The sequence below is a fragment of the Chlorocebus sabaeus genome, chromosome 15, assembly GCF_047675955.1.
Source record: "Chlorocebus sabaeus isolate Y175 chromosome 15, mChlSab1.0.hap1, whole genome shotgun sequence".
Classification (NCBI taxonomy): Eukaryota; Metazoa; Chordata; class Mammalia; order Primates; family Cercopithecidae; genus Chlorocebus; species Chlorocebus sabaeus.
Window position 1 is genome coordinate 14,552,850 of NC_132918.1, and position 22,380 is coordinate 14,575,229.

At 36.1% G+C, this 22,380-nt stretch overlaps 1 protein-coding gene and 1 pseudogene across 2 annotated transcripts in view; one reads left to right on the plus strand and one right to left on the minus strand.

Annotated features, from left to right (window-relative positions):
- Window positions 1–22,380, minus strand: part of NAALADL2 (N-acetylated alpha-linked acidic dipeptidase like 2) — a 962,079-nt gene that overhangs the window by 744,229 nt on the left and 195,470 nt on the right. The gene's annotated exons all lie outside the window — the stretch shown is intronic.
- On the plus strand, window positions 6,506–7,576 carry LOC103221228 (elongation factor 1-beta pseudogene; annotated as a pseudogene).

Below are 22,380 nucleotides of genomic sequence, written 5' to 3' on the forward strand. Positions count from 1 at the left end.
ATAGGCCTTGACATTTACAAAGATTTACAGGATCCCTCCAAATTTCCTTTTAATTTATTGATTCTTGGTTAAATGACAACATGGGTACCAGGAAAGCTGGTGTCTCTGTTGTGGGCAAATACTAGATTGCCTACATGTGTGTTCACAAGAGACATCTCACTTGTTTTTGGATGATTGCAGCCAGATACTGAAAAGCCTGACAAGGTCTTGGATAGGGGCAAGCATTAAGGATAATCCAGAGTGAATATTCTTCCTTCCTGTCAGATTAAACTCTAAATGCAAGAGTTCGTTTTTTGAACAAGAATTTATTAACAATATCTTCAGGAAAAGCACCCAAACTAACCAAGAAACAATCCCATCTCACCATAAGTCATTCAGGGTAAAAGGGCAGTCATATAACAGACACAAGGGTTTTCCCTCTTTTACAGTTATAAGCACTTTTGGTTGTTTCTGCTGCTGAAAAAGCAGGTACTGAGCATCTACTTTGTTGCAGTCTCAGTGCAAGGTGCTGGATAGAGCACTGAAGAGACAGTCCCTGCCCTCATGGAACTTCCAGTCTGGTATACAATTTATTTAAGCAACTACATACAGCATTACATGATAGTGTTATGGAGGTCCAGCAGCACTTGAGAAAGCTGCCCAACCCAGGCTTGGAGGGTTAGGAAAGGCTCCTCAGAGAAGGTGACAGGTAATCCAACTATTTCTGTCCTCATAGTGAGTGCAATGTCATTTTCTGTTTGTGGTTACTATAATTTGTGTCTTTCCCTGAAATGTGGATATCCTCTCATCAACCTCTCCTTTCACACACCTAGTCCTGGACAGTGGTGGAATAGTCATCCTGTTTCAGTGATTGCAGGGTGGCTCCATTTCAGGATTTCCACTTGTTCTCTGAAGTGCTGTGAATACAGACACTGAAGGGGCTAACTGGTTGAATCTCAACGTGCATTCTGTTACACTGGTCCCTGTTATATATCCTTTCACTTGTACCTGGAGCTTGATAGCAATAAGAATAGAGCAAATACCATTATGTGAGAGGGTCTCTGACCTTCTTAATTCAATTCTCTATTTCTCTCTTGCTCACAGCTACGTGGAAACTTACATACCTAAATTCAAAATCAGCTTTCAATTCACTCTACATTATTGATAAAAGGGCTAGGTTTTTCTCTAGTTCAGTGAACGCGGTTTATAACAGTGCAGTTTTCTGAATGTGCTTTTAAAGCTCATAGTGACTTCTGACTCTCTGTCTTTTTTTTTTTTCTCGATGACCTTTGACAAGGATTGCAGCCAGCTGCAATGGAAGAGCTTACCATATGTTGAAAATGGTATTCTGACATCTGCTCTAACATTCCTTGTTTCAAACATAAACATGTGTCTAAAATGACTTGAATTACACAGGCTTGGTTCTCTTCACTGGTGACAGGGATGGGACTGGTAGGAAATCATCCATTTAAACTGGGATTACTGTACCTTGTATGTCTTTTGACATGGTTTAACAAGATCATTAATTCTGGTTATAACTATCTAATAAAGACTATCCCCTTGCAAACTCTATGTAGAATCAGCTCACTTTGTTTTTTACTCTGAAAGAATCTAATAACAGGCATTAACAGTTTTAGAGCAAGGTTACAAAGCTCTGCAGCATACTAAAATAAGTATCATTTGTTTTCCCAGTGATTTATAGTAAGACTTCAGCAAGGGAGTCTTGATAACAATAGAAACACTAGGTTGTTAAGCATCTCCTACCTGTGGGTCCATCACGCAGCACAGTGCCCAGGTAAGTAAATTACATAAAGTCTCAATAGTAATGTCCCATCCAGGATTCAAACTCAGCTCTGACATCAAAGGCAATTGAATTTCCAGGTCTCCTAGCTGCCTTCATAGTGACTCTTCCTTCTTTTAAAATGTTGGTTAGAAGATTTACAATTTTCTTCTCATATTTTACTCTGATATATTATTAATATATTTAATTGTTGAAAATGAATTTTTAAATCAATAAGTGATTAGATGAAGTACTTTTCAAACTAAGTATTATTAAATCATATCTTAAGGTAACAAAAAAAAGCTTCCTTCTACTTAAAGCCAAGCCGATTTAGTTGGAGTTTTGATTAAAACCAAGCCAATTTTGTTGGAGTTTTACAAACAGCTCCACCAGGAAGGATTTCTATGCAGAGAGTTTTCATTGGCCTCTCCAGATCAGCTCCACCCTTCTTCAGGCTGCTTTGTTCCCAGAGAAGCTAATAAGTATGAGCTAATTAGATCACTTGAGCTAATAAGATCACTTTCTCTCTGGCTGCTAGTTGGATTTGGCCAATGAAGGGGGGCAAGAGTTGGAGATAACTGGTCAGGAGGAGAGTGAGGTCAGAGTGTGTGTTCCCCAAGCTTCCTCCTTGATAAGTCATAGCAAGTTGACCCTGTCCCTTACTCAAGGCCAGCTACTCCAGCAATGTCTTCTACCTCTCTCCTTTCAGACTGTTGCATCTGCCACTTCCCCTTTAGGGAGAAGGCAGTCAAGGCTCCCTGGTTGCTAGCCCTGAGGCGCTTTGCCTAAACTTGCCTACATCTTTACTCCACTTGAGTACATGATCTGTTTCCTGACTGATACAATCCCAAATAAGTAACATATCCTGGACTTGGACCTTAGAGAAATGAGCATCATCACTTGATTTCTTAAGAAACTACATTGTTGGAACCTGTTGTCTTGGTGGTTTTGTTGTTGTTTTTTTCTTCTTTTCCCCAAGATTAAACTATTTTCTTCATGGCGAATCTCTATCCTAACCCAAACAATAACACTATCTTCACAATGCAACTTCATAAACTGATTTGCTTTTGATTCCTGCCTCTAAAGAGAGCCTATGTAAGATCTAGACGACAGGTTGAAGAGACCTGGAATAAATTCCTGGGATGGACCTGGTTCCCGGTATACAGGACTTCTGAACTTCACATTGCTTTACCCATCATGGAATTTTGACTATTAAGTGACAGCTGAATTATTGCAATGTCACAGAATAACTCAGCAGGATTTAGGATTATGAAAATATTTGTATCACTTATTAGTTAAACAGTATTTAAAAATTAAACTTCTGATTTGATAAATATGAATGTAGTTGCCTAATATAGATAATCTTAAAGTGCTATTTTAAACTGCTAAAATGCTTGATAAACAAATCCTTCAAAAAACAGACTGGGCCGGGTTCAATGGTTCATGCCTGTCATCTCAGAACTTTAGGAGGCAAAGGTAAGAGCACTGGTTTAGCCCAAGAGTTTGAGACTAGCCTGGGGAATGTAGGGAGATCCATCTCTATAAAAAATAAAAGTGAAAAAAAAAATAATGGGGGCATAGTGGTACATTCCTGTGGCCTCAACCACTGGAGAGGCTAAGGCAAGAGGATTGCTTGGGCCCAGAAGGTGGAGGCTACAGTGAGCTGTGATCACAATACTGCATTCCAGTCTGAGTGACAGAACAAGACTGTGTCTCAAAAACAGGCTGTTTATTTTTATTTTACTCTGCCTCCTAAAGTGTTGAGATTATAGGCATGAACCATTGCACCCGGCCCAGTCTATTTTTTGAAGTATTTGTTCCTCAAGCTTTTTAGTAGTTAACAATAACGCTTAAAAATTATCTATATTAGGCAGCTACATTCATATTTATCAAATCAGTTGTTTAATTTTAAAATGCTTTTTAATTAATAAGTGATACAAATGTTTTCATAATCCTAAATCCTGCTGAGTTACTCTGTGACATTGCAATAATTCAGCTGTCACTTAAAGGTGAACAGACTGTTTACCTTTGCATTATAATTATTTTATCTCCTTTTCCTGAACTTTTACCTACTAGTTGACTTTCTCAAAACTGTATACTTATATTGTTTTCACAAACAAAAAACATAGGCAGCTCCATTTTACAAAAATATGCGTAGAAAAAATATGTTAAGTATGAAATACATTTTTATCACAAAGTTTCCAAGTAAAAAATTTCTTTATTAAATAAACCAAAGTTTCTTCAGTTCTTTCTCCACAGATATACTTACAAGTGAAATAGGAAGGGGAGTTTAATATATTGAAATTCAAGCATGGTTTCCCTGGCAGCCTATGAGCACTTTCATCTCTCTCTTGAAAAGAGAGTCTGTGAGAGCTTGCTAAATACAGTGAGGGTTTGTTTTCTTTCTGTGTGTCTTTGGATTTTCACAAACCAAAACAGATTAAAACATATATATGATAGTTAAATAGTTCTTGCTAAATGATTGGTTAAGATTAAGTTTATAAAATCAAATGAAAAAATTAGCCCCGTTATAGTTAGAGACAAATGGATCAATAGCATTTTCTTGCCCTAAATAATATAAGTGCATTTATAGTTCAATGATAGTAGTAATTCCTAACCACCACTTTGGAAGAAATAGCTGGGGATTTCCAATGTCATTCACAGTTGGAAAAACAACCACACATATAGCCAAACTTCCTGCCCTACAAACAGGACGGAGAGGCACTGATAACAATCATTATTACAAGTTAAGTGGTGTCACAAGCCCAAGTTCAAATTTATCTTCCCAGCATCTAGCAAAGAACTAGCTGAGCCAACAATCTCCAAAAATAAGTTTACCGTAGAATGAGGAAAATATCAAGGCCTGTGACCTTGAGTTTCTTTCTCTATCAATAATCCTGTCAGGATGGCAAAAGTACATTGTTTAACCAAAACAAGCTCCTGCAGATTTCCTTCAAGATTAAGTTGCTGTCTCTATTACCTCACCCAAATAATAATGCTAAATTAGAAAAGATTCAAAGCACTAGACTTTTATTCTCTCTTCATTCAACGTTAACACATCATCTCCTTCCACTGTTCTAACAGTAATTAAATGGGTTTTGTTCATGTTAAATAGAAGAAAATAAAGACTCCTTTCCCCCTTTTCTTTCTTAAACTTACCAAGAAACTTCTGGGTTTCCCTTGCACCTGTGATCCAGTTTTCCTGCTACCATAATGTATGAGTTCCAGTTGTGGTTAAATACCATCTGTTTTAATCCAGTTGGAGACTTCTATATTTACCCAAGTGCATCTTTATATCTCCTTTAATGCAAGGCTTTCATTGGTACAACTTAGGAATGGCTAATACAGGCAAAATTACATGGGCACAAGCTCATGGGTTTACTACAATATACAATTTTGTGGTGTATAAAACTATATATATTTGTGCAAGTGAGCAGGCGAAACTAAATAACTGATTTTATTCCTTATATTTGGAAAATGAATGGAAGACAAGAGAAATAATCTAAGTTTCCTAAGACTGAGGAAAGGAATATCTAAAGTTTAGATATTTTTTATTCAAATTTGGGCACTGCTATATCCTTTTTTCCACTTACATTCTCCCTCCCCATCCATGGAACAGTCTAGAGTACTTGTTTTCTTTTGCCATCGCTTTAGCCAGCCCTAGCAGAAGGCTATGAAGTTGTATATTGGAAGTGTCTGTGAATGAAGACTGTAAACAGGAAAACATACAGCACATGTAACAGCAACAGATGTAATATACATAATATTTCCGTTTAAAATTCCAGTGTAGATTTATTTTCTCTTACTTTATTTTCACTGAATAATAAAACCGGCTGATCAGAATTCTGCTTATAACATGCTTTCCTTGCTGCTTAAAATTATTATTGACTTGTGAAAGACCATTAGCTTTTTCATCTGCACATGAACTAATTCCAATTTATTTAGGCTTTTCTCACTGGTAATATTTTCTGGCATTTTAATGAGGTTGTTGCCCTGCTCTACTCTTAAATACCTCCTATTCCAATATTTTAAGAAAAGAAAGAAAAATGCATGACTACATTACTATGTCTTTAAATAATTTCAAAAATATTGTGCCTTTTTGAAGAATTTTTTTTTTTTTTTTTTTTTTTTTGATATGGAGTTTCGCTCTTGTTACCCAGGCTGGAGCGTAATGGCGCGATCTCGACTCACTGCAACCTACACCTCCCGGGTTCAAGCCATTCTCCTGCCTCAGCCCCCTGAGTAGCTGGGATTACAGGCATGTGCCATCATGCCTGGCTAATCTTGTATTTTTAGTAGAGACAGGGTTTCTCCATGTTGGTCAGGCTGGTCTCGAACTCCTGACCTCAGGTGATCTGCCCTCCTTGGCCTCCCAAAGTGCTGGGATTACAGGTGTGAGCCACTGTGCCCAGTCTGAAGAATTTCTTTATAAACTCACAATCAGCTTGTGGTCCACCCTGAGTCCCAGATCTTGTCCTACTATGTATAACCTGTAGCTAACACAGTGAAATAGCTAATATAGTATGGCTATTAGCTTCAATGCCCAGATATTAAAGATCATTTTGAGTTATATTTGTAAAGTTACTTGTATAAATGTTAACAATGTTCAATATTAATAATTAAACACAACATACTATTCATACAATTAAGATTAATTTTAAAGAACTATCCAGACCAAAGGCATTAATTGAAAATATTTAAAACAATGCCTATCCATCAAATGTAGCACTTACCATTTGTGGAATATTTGACAGATTGCTCATACTCTGTAACCTTTTTTATAAGTGAAGTCTATAAAACAGAAATCACATCACAGCACTTTGGGAACATGTGGATGAAATTCTATTTGTATTTACGAACTTTTCTTCCTTTCTTTCTCCACAGATATGTTTATAAGTGAAATAGGAAGGGGAGTTTTATATATTGAAATCCAAGTATGATTTCCCTGGCAGCCTATGAGCACTTTCATCTTTCTCTTGAAAAGAGAGTCTGTGAGAGCTTGCTAAATACAGTTGGGGTTTGTTTTCTTTCTGCGTGTCTTTGGGTTTTAACAAACCGAAACTAGCTTTTTTTCCCTCTCTTAGCAGGGGCGCCCATAATTTGTGCTCTTTCATTTTGCTGCTACCCAACTCTCAGATATAGCTGACATCATGGGTTTCAGAGACCTGAAAAGCCCTGCTGGCCTCCACGTGCTCAATAATTACCTGGCAGACAAGAGCTACATCGAGGGTTATGTGCCACCATAAGCAGATGTGGCAGTATTGGAAGCAGTCACCGGCCCGTTGCCTGTGAACTTGTGTCTTGCCCTGTGTTGGTATAGTCACATCAAGTCTCATGAAAAGAAAAGGCCAGCCTGCCAGGAGTGAAGAAACCTTTGGGCAAATATGCTCCTGCTAATGTTGAAGACACTACAGGAAGCAGAGCTACAAGTAGTAAAGACGATGATGATATTGATCTCCTTGGCTCTGATAAGGAGGATGAAAGTGAAGCAGCAAAGAGGCTAATGGAAGAATGGCTTGCCCAGAACGAATCAAAGAAAGCCCAAAAATGTCCACTTGTTGCCATTTTCAATTGTGCTAGATGTGAAACAGTGGGATGATGTGGCAGATATGGCAAAGCTAGAGGAATGTGTTAGAAGCATTCAAGCAAACGGCTTAGTCTAGGGCTCCTCTAAACTAGTTCTGATGGCAAATGGAATTTAAATACTTCAAATCCAGTGAAGATGATAAAGTTGGAACAGATACACTGGAGGAGCAGGTCACTGCTTTTGAGGATTCTGTGTAGTCCATGGATATGGCTGCTTTCCATAAGACCTAAAATTCACCCCAGATCATTGCACTTGAAATAAAAACTTGAAAGAAAATAATAAATAAACACAGCTCAAAGTCTCCTATTGACATCTGTAAATAGCAAGAAAACAATTATTTAGAGATAACACAATATTTCACTTCCTTTGAAAAATTTGTAGGAAAAAGAGATGAATAAAATATGTTTAAAGAAAAAATAAAGAAATATGTACATACAGAAACAGGTAAAATGCTTTAAAAAGAACTGACTTCACACAAAGTGTCATTATTTTATTTAAAGGTTAATAACAATATTTCTTGGGCCAAGCATTTCCAATACACCACCGGAAGAAACCCATTATAAAGCAATGTCCCTGACAACTCCTTCTAAATTCACTATGAGGATTATACGAAGATTCATCATATTCTTTTTCAGTTAAGACTAGCATGTAGGAGGAAAAAGCAAAACTGAGTGATCTACTATTCACTCCTTTCTTTTCACCAACGCCAGGATTAGGTTTAGACAGCCCGAAGAAACAGCACAGGTCCTAATGTTAAGGATACTGCTGAAAGGTGACACTCTAGCTGCCATAGAGAAAATAGTTTAACAATCTGGGTAGACTCAGAAAGCCTTTCCTTAGACCTCACTTACCGTAATTCCACCTCTTTTCTAAAAATGAGCTTACCAGCTTTCATACAGATGTCTTGCTCCCACAGACACAGAGCGTCTGCATGTGCTTTTTCTCTTTTCAGACGGTTCTGTCTGCCTCCCTCTACCAAGTGTTGATTAGGCATCCCCCAACTTATCATTCCTCCATATTCAGCAGATTTGGCCCCTCAATTATGACATCTCATGGATGTAGGTATGTTTACTTATTGTTTCATTATACTTTGTTTTCATGATTCTTAGATGAATAACTGCCTCCCTCAGTAGAATGGAGACTTACTCATTGCCTGTACTGAGTTACTAATATATTCATAGAACTGAGCCCAGGGCCTAGCTGAGGGTGAATAATCAATAAATATTTGACACATGAATAAATTAAATAACTTAATCAGTAGATAGATGAATACTTAATCAACCAAAAGGTACTAGAATTGATTGACACCTATGGGTGATGGTTCGTCTCTGGATTTAGAAAACTCCAGGTTTCCACATTTTGCCTAATGCAGTTTTTCCTTTTCCTTCAAACTAACGATGGTTAGATAATGTTTACTCAACAGTAACCAAACCATTCAACTGAGAAGCATTTTTCTCATAGTAGAATTTTACCAAATTGCCATTGAAAAAGAAACCATTGTTTTATTTAAATCGAATATGTCTAGAGTGCTAACACTTATTAGTAATCTGTTCTCAGAGAACTTCATTAATTGGATGCATTTAATCATGGCACATAGAGTAATTTCAGTATGGGTTTGGAATGTAGTCTACAAACACTATTGACTATCTCTGACAAGAAAGCCTGAATGCCAGACACGATGGCCCAGGGGTTAGAGGATTCTCAAACAATGTAGTAGCCACAGCTGCGAATTCAGTGTGGGATAACTCAGTATCTCAATTAACTACGGAAAGTCTCCTTTAAGGTGAAGTCATTGATCACTTGGATTTTAACAGCCAACGATCTGGATTCCTTTTCTCATATTGAGTATAAGCGGGAATCTTAGTGACCTTGACATCTGAATGCATGGAGTCATGGATTTGTTACACAGCCACCTAAGGCTCTCACTGCCTGAATCCAGCTGACAGCCTAATTAAACAGCAAGAGTTCCTGGAGGGGAATGTTAATGAGTCTACTTGGCAGCCAGCAGTCTGTTCCCCAGATGGTGCAGGGGTTATAAATTGTCAATAGGGTAAGAGTAGTGAAGGAAGTTGAGGAAAATACAGAAAGACTCCTACATCACTGTAACTTTCTAAGATGCTAGGTCCATGATGAAGATATTTGGAGATATGGCAACCGGGGTGAGGGTAGAAAAGTAGCAGCACATCTATTTATCTTGAACTCTAAGAATACATCAAGAATTGCTTTGGCTTTTCAAATGGACACCACCCTGTGGTGTCTGGGTAAACTGAATGGTTATTTCAGGCACGTTTGTCAGGTTGATAGTGACTGAAAAGAATGGTAACATGATTAAAGCCCTACCATGTTTGTAGTTGGTATTTATTATTTTTCTGTCTATTTTTCCCTTATAAATAGAATCTAGAGTATGAGAGCTCTCTGCTAATTCAGTTATTATCGAATGAGTAACATCTTGACAAGAAACAGTCTCCTGTGACCTTCAAGTCGTGTGCTCCCTATACAAAGTAGTCAGTGTGAAACAACTTACATTATCTACAATTAGAAATGAAAATGCCTCTTTTGCTTTCATTAGGCTTCCTCCTTAAATGTTCAGTTGGTTCTTAATTAAGCTTTGGAGCCAAATGGATATGAGAAAGCCACAGTCACGTTTTACCTTCACTGTACTTCAGAACTCAATCCCAAGTACCATTTGTGGCAACCAGACCCTAGAGTGACTCCCAAGAATGTTCACCTCCTAAAGTCCACACCTTTGTATATCCCTTCTCCATGAGTGTAATTAGCTTCCAAATAGCAGAATATGACAAAGGATGTTGCTCCCGTGGTGAGATGATGTTATGCGAACGTCTGTCTTAGCTGACTGGATTGAGAGACTCTTCTGCTGACCTTGAAGAAGAAAGTTGCTATGATACTGACTGCCAGGGGAGAGGTTATGGAACAGGGGACTACCTGTGACCTCTAGGAGCTGAGAGGCTCAGTTCTATGACCAAAAGAAACTGAATTCTGCCAACAACCACCTCCAACAGGTCTGTGAGCTCTAGAGAGAAATGCGACCTGGCCAAACTTGAATGCTGTCTTGTGAAACCCTGGGTTTCAGGACAGGAGATCTCTCAAAGCTATGCCTTGACTCCTGACCCACGGAAACTGACATAATAAATGGGTATTGTTTAACCCACTAAGTTTATGTTCATTTGTTATGCAGCAATAGAAAACTAATACGTCATGGAAGAATTACCCATATTTGGCTGTAAGTGTAAATGAAAAGAATCTTCAAATCTTAAGGTTGGATGGGACCATATGCATCATCTATGCAAATTTCCCATCCTCAATCTACAGGACCCAGTAAATTGTTATGCCATTTCTTATTGAGCAGAAAGAGGAGTTTACATCACTAGTTCTTAAGAAATACTTTTATACTGACGCAATATCTGTCTTCCTCACTAATGCTAGCTTTATTAACCCATACTAAGTATATTTTCTTCTTCAAATATGTGTGCAGCTCTTGTGCCTCTACTAAACTTTCTTCTTCTCCAAGTAAAACAACCCTGGTTTTTTTAGCTCTTCAATACATGACATATTCTCAACACAACTCACATTCTGCTGACATGATTTTGAAGCTACATTAACTCTTAGTTCACTCAGAACTGAAGATAACACTCTCAATTAGATGTGGTCATAATAAAATATAAAGGCAATATTAATTCATTTCACCTAAGTTGATATTATTTCTATAACCTTAGTCTGTTACATCTAAAAAAAAAAAAAAAAAAAAAAAAAAAAAACTTTACCTTTATAGTATGGTAATTCCTCACTTAACATCATCAATAGGGTTTCAGAAACTGTGACTTTAAGCAAAATGTTTAATGAAACTAGTTTTCCCATGAATGAATTGATAAAAACAATAGCCCCACAGTATATTTCTGGTCAGAAAACATCATCGAACTTCGAAATGAAGACCCGAAACACTTCTAATATTAAACATTAAAATAAATGTGAACATTAAATGTATTTTTAAACATGGCGAAACATCGTTTCTACTAAAAATACAAAAATTAGCTAGGCATGGCGGTGCGCACAGTGTGTATCTGTGCTGTATATGCTACCCACCTCTTAGTCATCAATATCATCTGTTCTGATACTAAAACATCAAGAGCTTCATGGCTTGATGAGCCAGGATTACCTGAAGCAGATAATCAGGTGATCCTGGCTGATCCTAGGAAAAAAACAATACCCATTGATTATGTCAGTATCCCAGCTACTCAGGAGGCTGAGCAGGAGAATTGTTTGAACCCAGGAGATGGACGTTGCAGTGAGCCGAGATCGCGCCATTGCACTCCAGCCTAGGCAACAAGAGTGAAACTCCATCTCAAAAATATTAATAAATAAATAAAATAAAATAAATAAAGATTATTAAATCAAGTAAGACAATTATTTACCCAATTAGTCCAGCTCAGTATCACGGGTTGCCAGAGCCTATCCTGGCAGTTGGGTCACAAGGTGGAAACCACCACTGGACAGGATGCCACTTCATTCCAGGGCGCATTCACACACACACCCATGCTCACTTAGACTGGGACCATTTATACACACCAACTATCCTAACATGCACATCTTTGGAATTTGGGAGGTAATCAGAGTCCCTGGAGAAAACCCATGCAGACATGGAAAAAAAAAAAATATGCAAACTCCACACAGAGAGTGGCCCCAGCTAGGAATTATTTATTTATTTTTGTCATCAGCATTATAACAAAATAATATTGAACAAAACAACATTTGAGGACTTGTATTTAATTGCGGGCCATATTACAGATTAATCAACACCCTTTCTCAACCACTTTCTCTCTTGTCTTCCTCTATTATAGAATCCAGAAAGCTTAATGCTTGATTTTTCTGGCTCTCTTGCAGCTATGGGAGGTTATGTGACAGAATTCTGGTTAATGAGGTATAGAGAGAAGTCAGCTAGGGATCAATCCCTCTTTTTCATTAAAGGATAAAATCTCATCAGGAAGAAAATTCTGGTATTTCTTTCCCTCTGGAATGTGGACAAAACCCTTGGAGGTTTAACAGCTCTCTTGTGGCCATGGTGCTACAGTCTCAAACAGAGAGCATACAAAGGATGGAGTCCTGACAATAGCATTGGCTAGTCAGACTACTTTACACTATGGACATCCTGGCTTAGAAAAGTTGCCTCTACTTTTTAGGCCTCTATACCCAGGTTTTCTGTTACAAAAACCCTCCCTTATTTCCAATTTTACTTTCTATAGTTTCAGTTATCTACAGTCAGGTCAAATGTTATCTAAACATATACATTTCAAATAGCACACCATTCTGAAAAGCACGACGAAATTTTTATGTGTCCCACTCCATCTTACCCAGGGTGTGAATAATCCCTTAGTCTAGTGTATCCATGCTGTATATGCTACCCACCTCTTAGTCATCAATATCATCTGTTCCTATACTAAAACATCAAGATCTTCATGGCTTGATGAGCCAGGATTACCTGAAGCAGATAATCAGGTGATCCTGGCTGATCCTAGGATAAAAACAGTATCTGTAGGGTTGAGAACTATTCAAGGTTTAAGGCATCCACTGGGGGAGGGCCCTAGGGATGTATCCCCATGGATAAAGGGAGACTACTATATTTGCAGCTGAATACAACCCTAACTTATACTGTTATTTTTCTAATAGAGAAAATAAAGCTTAAGAAACTAAGTGATTTGTCTAAAGCAACATATCTAGTAAAAGAATAAAAAACTCCCTATGCAGCTTTCAGGCCACCATATGGTTGTGTGATTTCACCTAATGCAGCCACTCCCAGGGTGTATCATGAATGCTCCATTTCAAATATATTAAAAAGAGAACCTTAATGTTGCAGTTGCCAAAGAACTGATTAAGAAATCCATGCTCTGAAACCTAAAAGTGTCCACATATTAAAGTAAAACAATACTTAGCTGTAAATATATTTTAAGATATTCATTGAAAAACTCAATTCTGATCATAAAATTCAATCCTATAAATAAACCAAATGATACATAAATGGTTCCTGAGAAATGCTACTTCAAGTCTAACCAAAATAATCATCTCCTTTCCTCTTTCCATTAAATTGCTTACTTTGACTTCACCATAAAAAAAAAAAAAAATGGTTTTAGGAATTAAATCTCTACTTTCAATGATGGCTACAAATGAACAAACAATTTCAAGTTGCCACAGCAAGCACACTGAAAACATATTATCTCACTGTCATCACAAAACAAGAAAAAAAGGCTTTGGGGGCCTTTCTCAACTTTTTTGAGAATGCAGTAGAAAAAAAGAACAATTTTTGCTTTTTTGTACATAGCCATTTTCTCCCTTTCTTCCTTTCCACAATTGGTATAAACTTGCCAATTTGATTTTAACCCTAAAAGACATTTTCCTGGCAGATAATCCCTAGTTTGAACAAAAATCGTTTACCTGACATTGTTTGTCATTTTAGGGGAAAAAACCCACACACAGTGTATAGATGAAATGAAATAAAAAATGTAGCTTTCAATTATTTTTTTATTTCCAACTTATCAAAAAGCTACAGAAATTAAAGTACAAATCCCACTACCAAAGACATAGTAAAAGGTTGAAAGAATATTCTAAAGGTCACATTATCTTAATGAAGTGCCACTTCCTGACAACATGGCTATGACATTGGAGTAATATACTCCATTTAGTGGGAAATGCTCTGTGAAATCCATGCCCTCTGCACTCTAAACAAAGACATTGGTAATTTTCTTAAAAGGTTACACACAAATGTGTTATTTAAAACTAGGCATTTGCCAGTTGTGAATATATGAAAGGTGAATATCAGATGCAGGAATTCAGATAGTTTTTTTTAAATAAAATGCCAGAGTTTTTCACATATGTTTTAATAATATAAAATTGTGTCAGCTAATTTTATTCTTTGATCTGTATCAGTTTATCAAAATACTAAAGGAAAAATTAATCTGATGAGTCTAGTAAAATTTCATCTAAAACCATCTGACTCACTAAAACTTGAGAGTGAGTTTGGGTACATTTACAAAGCTTGTGCTACACTTGTCTTATTTTAGCATTTTATTGGGTAAGTTGTAATGTTTCTATGTATGTTACAACTAACTTTTAAAATACATAGTATTATTGGAAAGTGATTTCTCAATATCAGAAAATCCCCTAGTATAATATCTGTCATTTACGTGTACTATAGATAAATGCTTGAAGAATAAAATTATTACAGACCTGTCAACCAGAGAAGAAATTTAAAAATTTGTACATATCAAAGTCCATGATTAAAAAAACACATTGTCACTCTGCTATGGGAAATACATGTATTTTGTCATTTTTCACAAAGTTCATTTAGCCAGAAAGATCAAATAATAACAATTCAATGCGAATGTTAACTTTAGGGGGACTCCAAAAAAATTGTTATCCCTCCAGTTATATGACAAGGACAGAATGTTTGTATCTCTCTAAAATTCAAATGTGGAAATTCAAACCCCCAATGTGATGATGGTATTAGAACGCGGGGGCCTATGGGACATGATTGGATCATGAGAGTGGAGCCCTTGCGAATGGGATTAGTGCTCTTATAAAAGAGACTCCGTAGCATTCCCTCACCCCTTCTACCACACGAGGACACAGTAAGAAGATGGCCATCTCTGAAACAGGAATCAGGCCCTCGCCAGACACCGAATTTTCCGGCACTTTGATAGTGGATTTCTCAGCCTTCAGAACTGCAAAACATAAATTTCTGTTGTTTATGTGATACCCACTCTGTGGTATTGTGTCATAGTAGCCTGAATAGACTATGGCGGACTTCTAGGCTGGTGGCTTTCACTATGTTTGTGGGGATGATGGTTTTCAGAGATATCACAGAGCTGGGAAGAAGATGATGGAAACAGCACATTAAAATGCTATAAAGCCGGCTGTTTTTCTTGAAATGCAGCTGTTTTTCTTGAATATAGGCTCCTTGGATTGTTGCTAGCCTTTGTATATGCTGAATTCCTAAAAAGATGAATTTGACAGTTTTTGCCAGTACGCTTACTGCTGTTGCAGAGAAACAGATTGTTGGAAGTCCTTATTTCATTATCCTCTGAGAAACTTCTCTTTTCTGAGAAGGAATCCAAAACCAGTTCTCTCATGGAGAGGGCTTTGATGAAATGACTGCCACTTGTGCTTTGATAAACCAGACATTCATATTATTTGTCTGAGACCTCCACTCGGAAATATGGGCAACAATATTTTCATAAAAATGAAAAAAAAGTATGAAAAGCTAAACTAAAGTAAACAAATAGAACTGGTTCCTGAGGCAACAAAGGTAATAAATCCCTGATAGTCAAATGGCTGCCCAAAGACCAATAGCATTGCATCACTAGGATCTTATTAAAAGTTTAGAATCTCAAGCTCCATCCAAAGTCCACTAATTCAGAATCTGCATTTAAACAAATATCCAAGAAGACACATGCACAGAACATTTGATGAAGCACTGACCTAGAAAATAGAAGATAACTTTTAAAAATCAACTTAGGAATAATTACCTTAGAAATTATATTGTAATTTTCTACTTCCCCAAAATGTAGACTTGTAAAAATGAATCAAGCAGAAAGAAAGTATTGAATCCTGAAAACTAAAAAATATTATTTCCATAATTGAAAAAAAAACATAAAGTCTAGACATATTAATAGTTGGAGGTTCTTCTTGAGTGTCTCATATCTCTGAATATCTTATGAAGCAAGTCACTTATTACCTTTTGTTTCAGACTCTCTTTAAGAATATTTGAATAGTAAAAAGCCTTGGAAAATAGTGATAATGTCCCTCCACAATGAAGGGAAGGTTTGCTTAAAGCCTTAGAAGATAGACATAGTGTTTATCTCTGGAGTAGAAGGAAGGCATGCTTCCTATCCATCTTAAAATATTTTAGTTCTCTAAGCTTGGGATTTCTTGGTTGTAATTCTTGAGCAAGTATCTGGGCTCATCCTTGCCACCCTGTGTGACTCAGTGGCAACAGAATTGACCTAATAATTTGATTATCATATCGCCTGCTATACTGTGAGTAATAAATCATTTTTCTCTGATGCAAGAGTCTCGTGTCTTCTTCCAGTATTCATGAAACTATGGGAGGCTAACTTGTTACCCTGAAAGTAAACTAAAATCTCAAACCTTTCACAGATTTTGAAAATAATAAAATAGACAGTAGTAAATACCAAACTTGTAACTTAGAGGATAAATAATCAAGGAAATCTGCCTGTATTTTGAGAAAAAATAAAAGAAAAATTATAAACACAATTTAAATGACCTGGCGATCCCAGAGATAGAACAGAAACACTGTACAAGGAAATAACAAAGATAATGGAGGAGAAGAGAAAATGAACTAATAGAAATTTTCTTGAAAGGGACATTCATGTCTTCAGATGGTGTGTTCACGGAGAGTGTGATGCAGTAAGAAAGTTAGACTTAAACTTAGTTATACCACTGTGAAGTTTCAGAAGTTCAAGGAGAAAGAGAAAATCCCAAAGGCCTTTATGAAAAAACAGATTTTCCACAAAATACCAATAGTCCAACAACCATTAGATTTCTTATCAACACAGGCAAAATTTTATGTTAGAAAACAATATCTTCAGGGCTGGAATGGGATGGTGGAAATAAAATATAAACTGATAAATATATATAAACATCTAAAATATCATCCTATTATGTGTAAAGGGATAATCAAATAATTTTCAGGCATGAAAAGAATCAGACATTGTACCCCTTCACTCTCTGTGACTAGAATTAATCAAGGAGAGACTCCACCAAAATAAAAATATAATTAAGAGATTAATATGGTTAAGAAGCAGTAACAGCTGAGTAAGACTCAGAAGTGAAAGATACTAGAAAGAAATTAAAACCAATCTATAAGACCTGGATACTTTTAAGAGTCTCTTGCTAGCACATTTTCTATGGATCCAAACAACCTATGTGGCCCCACAACAAATAATTATATAAATGTAGTATTACAGTTTGATCATTATTTTTCAATGGTTGAACACTAGGCTTATCACTCTCACCTATAAAATATATCTGAACTGACAGGAGATTATATGGATGACCATAAATGTTTTAATTGTTTTATGTGGCAGCTCAAAACTTTTATGATTAATAGTTTACCAGGAAGATAACAGTTACAGAGTCTCCTTGCAATACACGAGACAGATAATGAGATGGACAGATAATAAATGTATTTATGGTCTAAATATTTCAACAAATATAATGCAACAACAGAAGCAACACAAATATCAAAATAGCAAGATGATCTCAGACTGGAGATGAGAGAGAGAAATGATCCCAATCATTCTTCTCATTTCTAACATTTGAATCCAGTTCAAGATCTGATACTAGTCCAAAAATAGAAAAATCCCTTTCTGGAGCAGCTACAAAAATATAGTATATTTTTTTTTTCAAAATTAACATAAAAAATCCACTGTTTCCACACACTAACAACAAACTATACAAAACAGAAATTAAGAGAATAATGCCATTTACAATAGCATCAAAAAGAATAAGATATTTAGGAATAATTTTAACCAAACAGGTGTGATGAAAACTATAAAACATTGATGAAAGAAATTGAAGAAGACATAAATAAATGAAAAGATATCCTATGCTCATGGATTGGAAGAATTAACATTTTCAAATATTTGTATTAAGTAAAGCAATTTATAGATTCAAAGTAATCACTATCAAAACTACAATGGCATTTATGATAAAACAGAAGAAACAATGCTAATATTCATATAGAATTACTAAAAACTCAATAGTTAAAGCAATCTTGAGCAAGTAGAGCAAATCTAGAGGCAGTAACACTTCCTGATTTCAAATTTAATTACACAGCTCTATTAATTGAAACAGCATGTTACTGACATTAATTCAGACACATAGACTAACAGAAGAGAAATGAAAGCCCAGAAATAAACCCATGCATTTATGGCCAACTAATGTGACAAGAGCATCAAAAAAACACAATGTGGAAATGATAGCCTCCTCAATAAATGGTGTTGGGAAAACAGATATCCACGTGCAAAAAAATAAAATTGGATCCTTAATCTACTTAAAATAGATTAAAGACCTAAACCGGGCCAGGTGCTGTGGCTCACGCCTGTAACCCCAGAACTTTGGGAGACTGAGGAGGGCAGATCACAAGATCAGGAGTTCAAGATAAGCCTGACAAACATGGTAAAACCCCATCTCTGCTAAAAATACAGAATTTGGCCAGGCATCGTGTCATATGCCTGTAAACCCAGCTACTCACAAGGCTGAGGCAGGAGAATCACTTAAACCCAGGTCGCAGAGGTTGCAGTGAGCCCAAACTTTGCCACTGAACTCCAACCTGGGTGACAGAGCAAGACTTGGTATCCAAAACATGCAAAGAAATCATATAGCTCAATAGCAAAAAAATCAAATCATCATATTTTAAAAATTGGCAAAGGACTTTGTGTTAGTCTGGTTTGGATTGCTATGGAGGAATATCTGAGGCTGGGTAATTTACAAAGAATAAAGAAGTTTTATTGAGCTCCTGATTCTGATGGTTGGAAAGTTCATGATTGAGGATCTGCAACTGATGAGAGCCTCAGGCTGCTTCCACTCATGGCACAAAGCAAAGGGATAGCCAGTGTGTGCAGAGATCACATGGAGAGAGAGCAAGCAAGAGGTGGGGAGGTGCCAGGCTCTTTTTAATAATCAGCTCTCATGGGTCAGAATTAATAAAGTGAACATTCACTAACTCCCTAGGCAGGGCATTAATTTATGAGGTATTCACCCCCATGACTAAAATAACTCCCTTTAGGTCCCATCTCCAACATTGGGTATCACATTTCAACATGAGGTTTGGAGGGGCAAATATCCAAACTATAGCAGAACTGAATAGACGTTTTTCAAAAGAAGACATACAAGTGATCAATAGATATAGGAAAATATGGTCAATACCACTAATAATCAGAGAAATGCATATCAAAATCTAAGCAAGATATCACCTCACATCTGTTAGAATGGCAATTATCAAAAAGTCGGAAGATAAGAAGTGATGATGAGGATGTGGAGGAAAGGAAACCCTTATTCATTGTTGAGGGGAATATAAATTGGTACAGGCACTATGGAAAAGAGTACATTAAAAGTTAAAAATAGAAGTATCATGTGATCCAACAAACCCAATTCTGTGTTATATATTAAAGTGAAATAAAATCAGTCTCTCAAAGAGACATCTGCTCTTCACTTTCACATTTATTGTACCATTATTCACAGTAGCCGAAACATGGAAACAACCTAAATGTTCATTGATGAGCAACTGGATAAAGAAAATGGGGTGTATATACAGTATTCCATAAACAGGAGATATATATACACACACATACACACACACATGCATACACACAGTATGTATGTGTGTGTGTATATATATAGTAACATATTATTTGGCTTCAAAAAAGAAGGAAATTCTGCCATTTATGATACATAAATGAACCTGGAGGACATCATATTAAGTGAAATACAAAGAAAGGCAACTACCATATGATCGCACATATGTGGAATCTAAAAAATATCTAAATCAGAAGCAAAGAATAAAATGCTGGTTTCCCTGGGTTAGGAGTTGGGAGAAATGAAGAAATGTTGGTTAAAGTGAACAAACTTACAGTTATAAATAAATTCTGAGGACCTAATGTACAGCATGGTGACTATAGTTAACAATAATGTTTTGTACACTTGAAATATAAGAGCAGGTATTTAGTGTTCCCATCATAAACACAGAAAAGGTAAGCCTATAAGGTGATAGATGTATTAATTTGCTTGATCTTGGCAATCATTTCACAATATATACATATATTAAAATATATATTGCACCTTTTGAATATGTATAATTTTTGCTTGTCAATTAGACCTCAATAAAACTGAGATATAAAAGTAAAGATACAGATATGCAGGTATAGACATACACAGTGCATCCATAATTATAAATTCATTGTTCCTCTAAAGCCTTCAACTGCATATAAAACGTAGAAGGAATGAAGGGAGCATCTTTAAGGAAATGCATGGAAACCACACTTTTAAAGATGCTCTCTTTATTTTTGCAGGATGTTTGTCTGAGTGTCACCCATGAGCAAAAAATTACTAAGATCTATTAAACAAATGAAATATAACTCTAATCCTGACACTGCCTTTCAATATCTTAAGAAAATCCCAAAGACCTCATAGTTTTGTAGTTTATAACTACCTAGAAACTGTTTAAAGAAGAAAAGAGAGGGTGCTATGAGCAAAACTTCAAGTCATTCTGCAAATAGGTATTCTCAGAAACAGCAAACTTTAAACATGGTTTCCTCCATCTCAGCTTGTAAAATATAGATTTTCTTATATATTAACATCTTCAGAGTGAAAAAGTCCTAATTATACAAAATATATTTTTAAGAACCTTGAAAATAAGAAGTGCCAAATGAAGAACACTGTACTCCAAATTTGGTTAATAATGTATTCCAGACACTAGACCTATAAAACATAGCATCAGCATGAAAAGTGACTTTTAGACTGAAAAGTGCTATATCCATGTTATGCAAAATATCGATAATAATGAATTTCAAGAGGCAGTTGCAGAAAATAAGGCTATGGCATGAATAAAAAGCAACTTTTTAAGCTGACAGAAAAATTAAGGCAGTAAGACAGGATGAATGAAAATGTATTGTAAATATGCAGTGGCATGCAAGCACCGTGTCTACAGTTACTTGTTGTGTGCTCAGGCATGAACATTTTCTGGATCCTGAGTTGATGCATTTTTTAAAATACGGGTTCTGTATATCTTAGTGCAGAATAAATATTATATATCTTGGAAGAAACAGAAGCATGAACACCCTTCACAGAGACTGAATTTGTGATGGCCTTGCCTATAAAAGTAGGATAGAGGATTTTATAAATAAACGACTTTACTTTTTATATAGCACTTCATAGTTTACAAAACACTTTCATATTTATTATCTCAATTGAGCCTTGAAGTAGTATACTATGGTAGATGGAAAAAAGATTATTAGTGTTATAGAGGTATAAAATGATACTCAGAAAAATTCACATTCAGATGGGAAGTGGAGGTCAAGATGCGGTAAAGATCAAAGCAAGTCTCTTGGCTACTAATCTGGTGCATTTGTCCCTTACATCGCATTGACACTTTATGGAAATGACCCCTGTAAGTTTTCTACCACAAGGCTAGAAATACTTCAGAATACGTTAAGTTGCATGTCTAGTCCTCTTTTACACAAATATTGACTGCTTATTTTGTGTCAGGCTCTGTGAATGGTGCACATACAATGATGAAGGGGAAAAAAAACAGATTCTGTTTTAATGGAGATTATAGACTAGTTAGGAGAGAAACAGTACTGAAATTATTCCTTTAATTAATGGATTTCTGAGGTTGGGTGTTTTGATGCCCAGTGATACCAGTTTATTAAAAAGTGGTACACTGGAAGAAAAAGAGTTTGAAAAGAATGATTACAATTTCGGGCGTGGACATGTTTATTCAGGAGTTTGAAACATCCAAATCAAGATGCTAAGTAGACAGATTGACACAAGACTGGAGCTTATAAGAGAGATCTTGGCTGGGGTTGAGTGCGTGTGTGTGCCCATATGCATGTGCGCATGTGTATACCTTTTTTATTAAGTGTAAGATCTGTACATTTTTGTGAAGAAAAGCTAAAAACTGAGTAGTGTCAGTACAGAGTGTTAGGTATAATCTTGTACAAATTTGTATATTCAATTTCAAAACTAAAGGAATGAAAGATGTGTGAATACATGAATTAAAAAGAACAAGAAGCTACATAAGTATCAAAGCCAAGTATTTTTAAAAATGAAATTGCTTTGGAAAAATGGAATATGGCTTTCCTGCTCTATACTAAACTCGTGGTACTCAGTAAACCCTTCACAGATAGAACTTCCTATATTTAGAGTAACACAAACTATTTCTACTGTTTTATCTCTCTAGTAAGTTTAAAACTAGCAGAATAATGGTAAAGAGTCAAAGCACTGC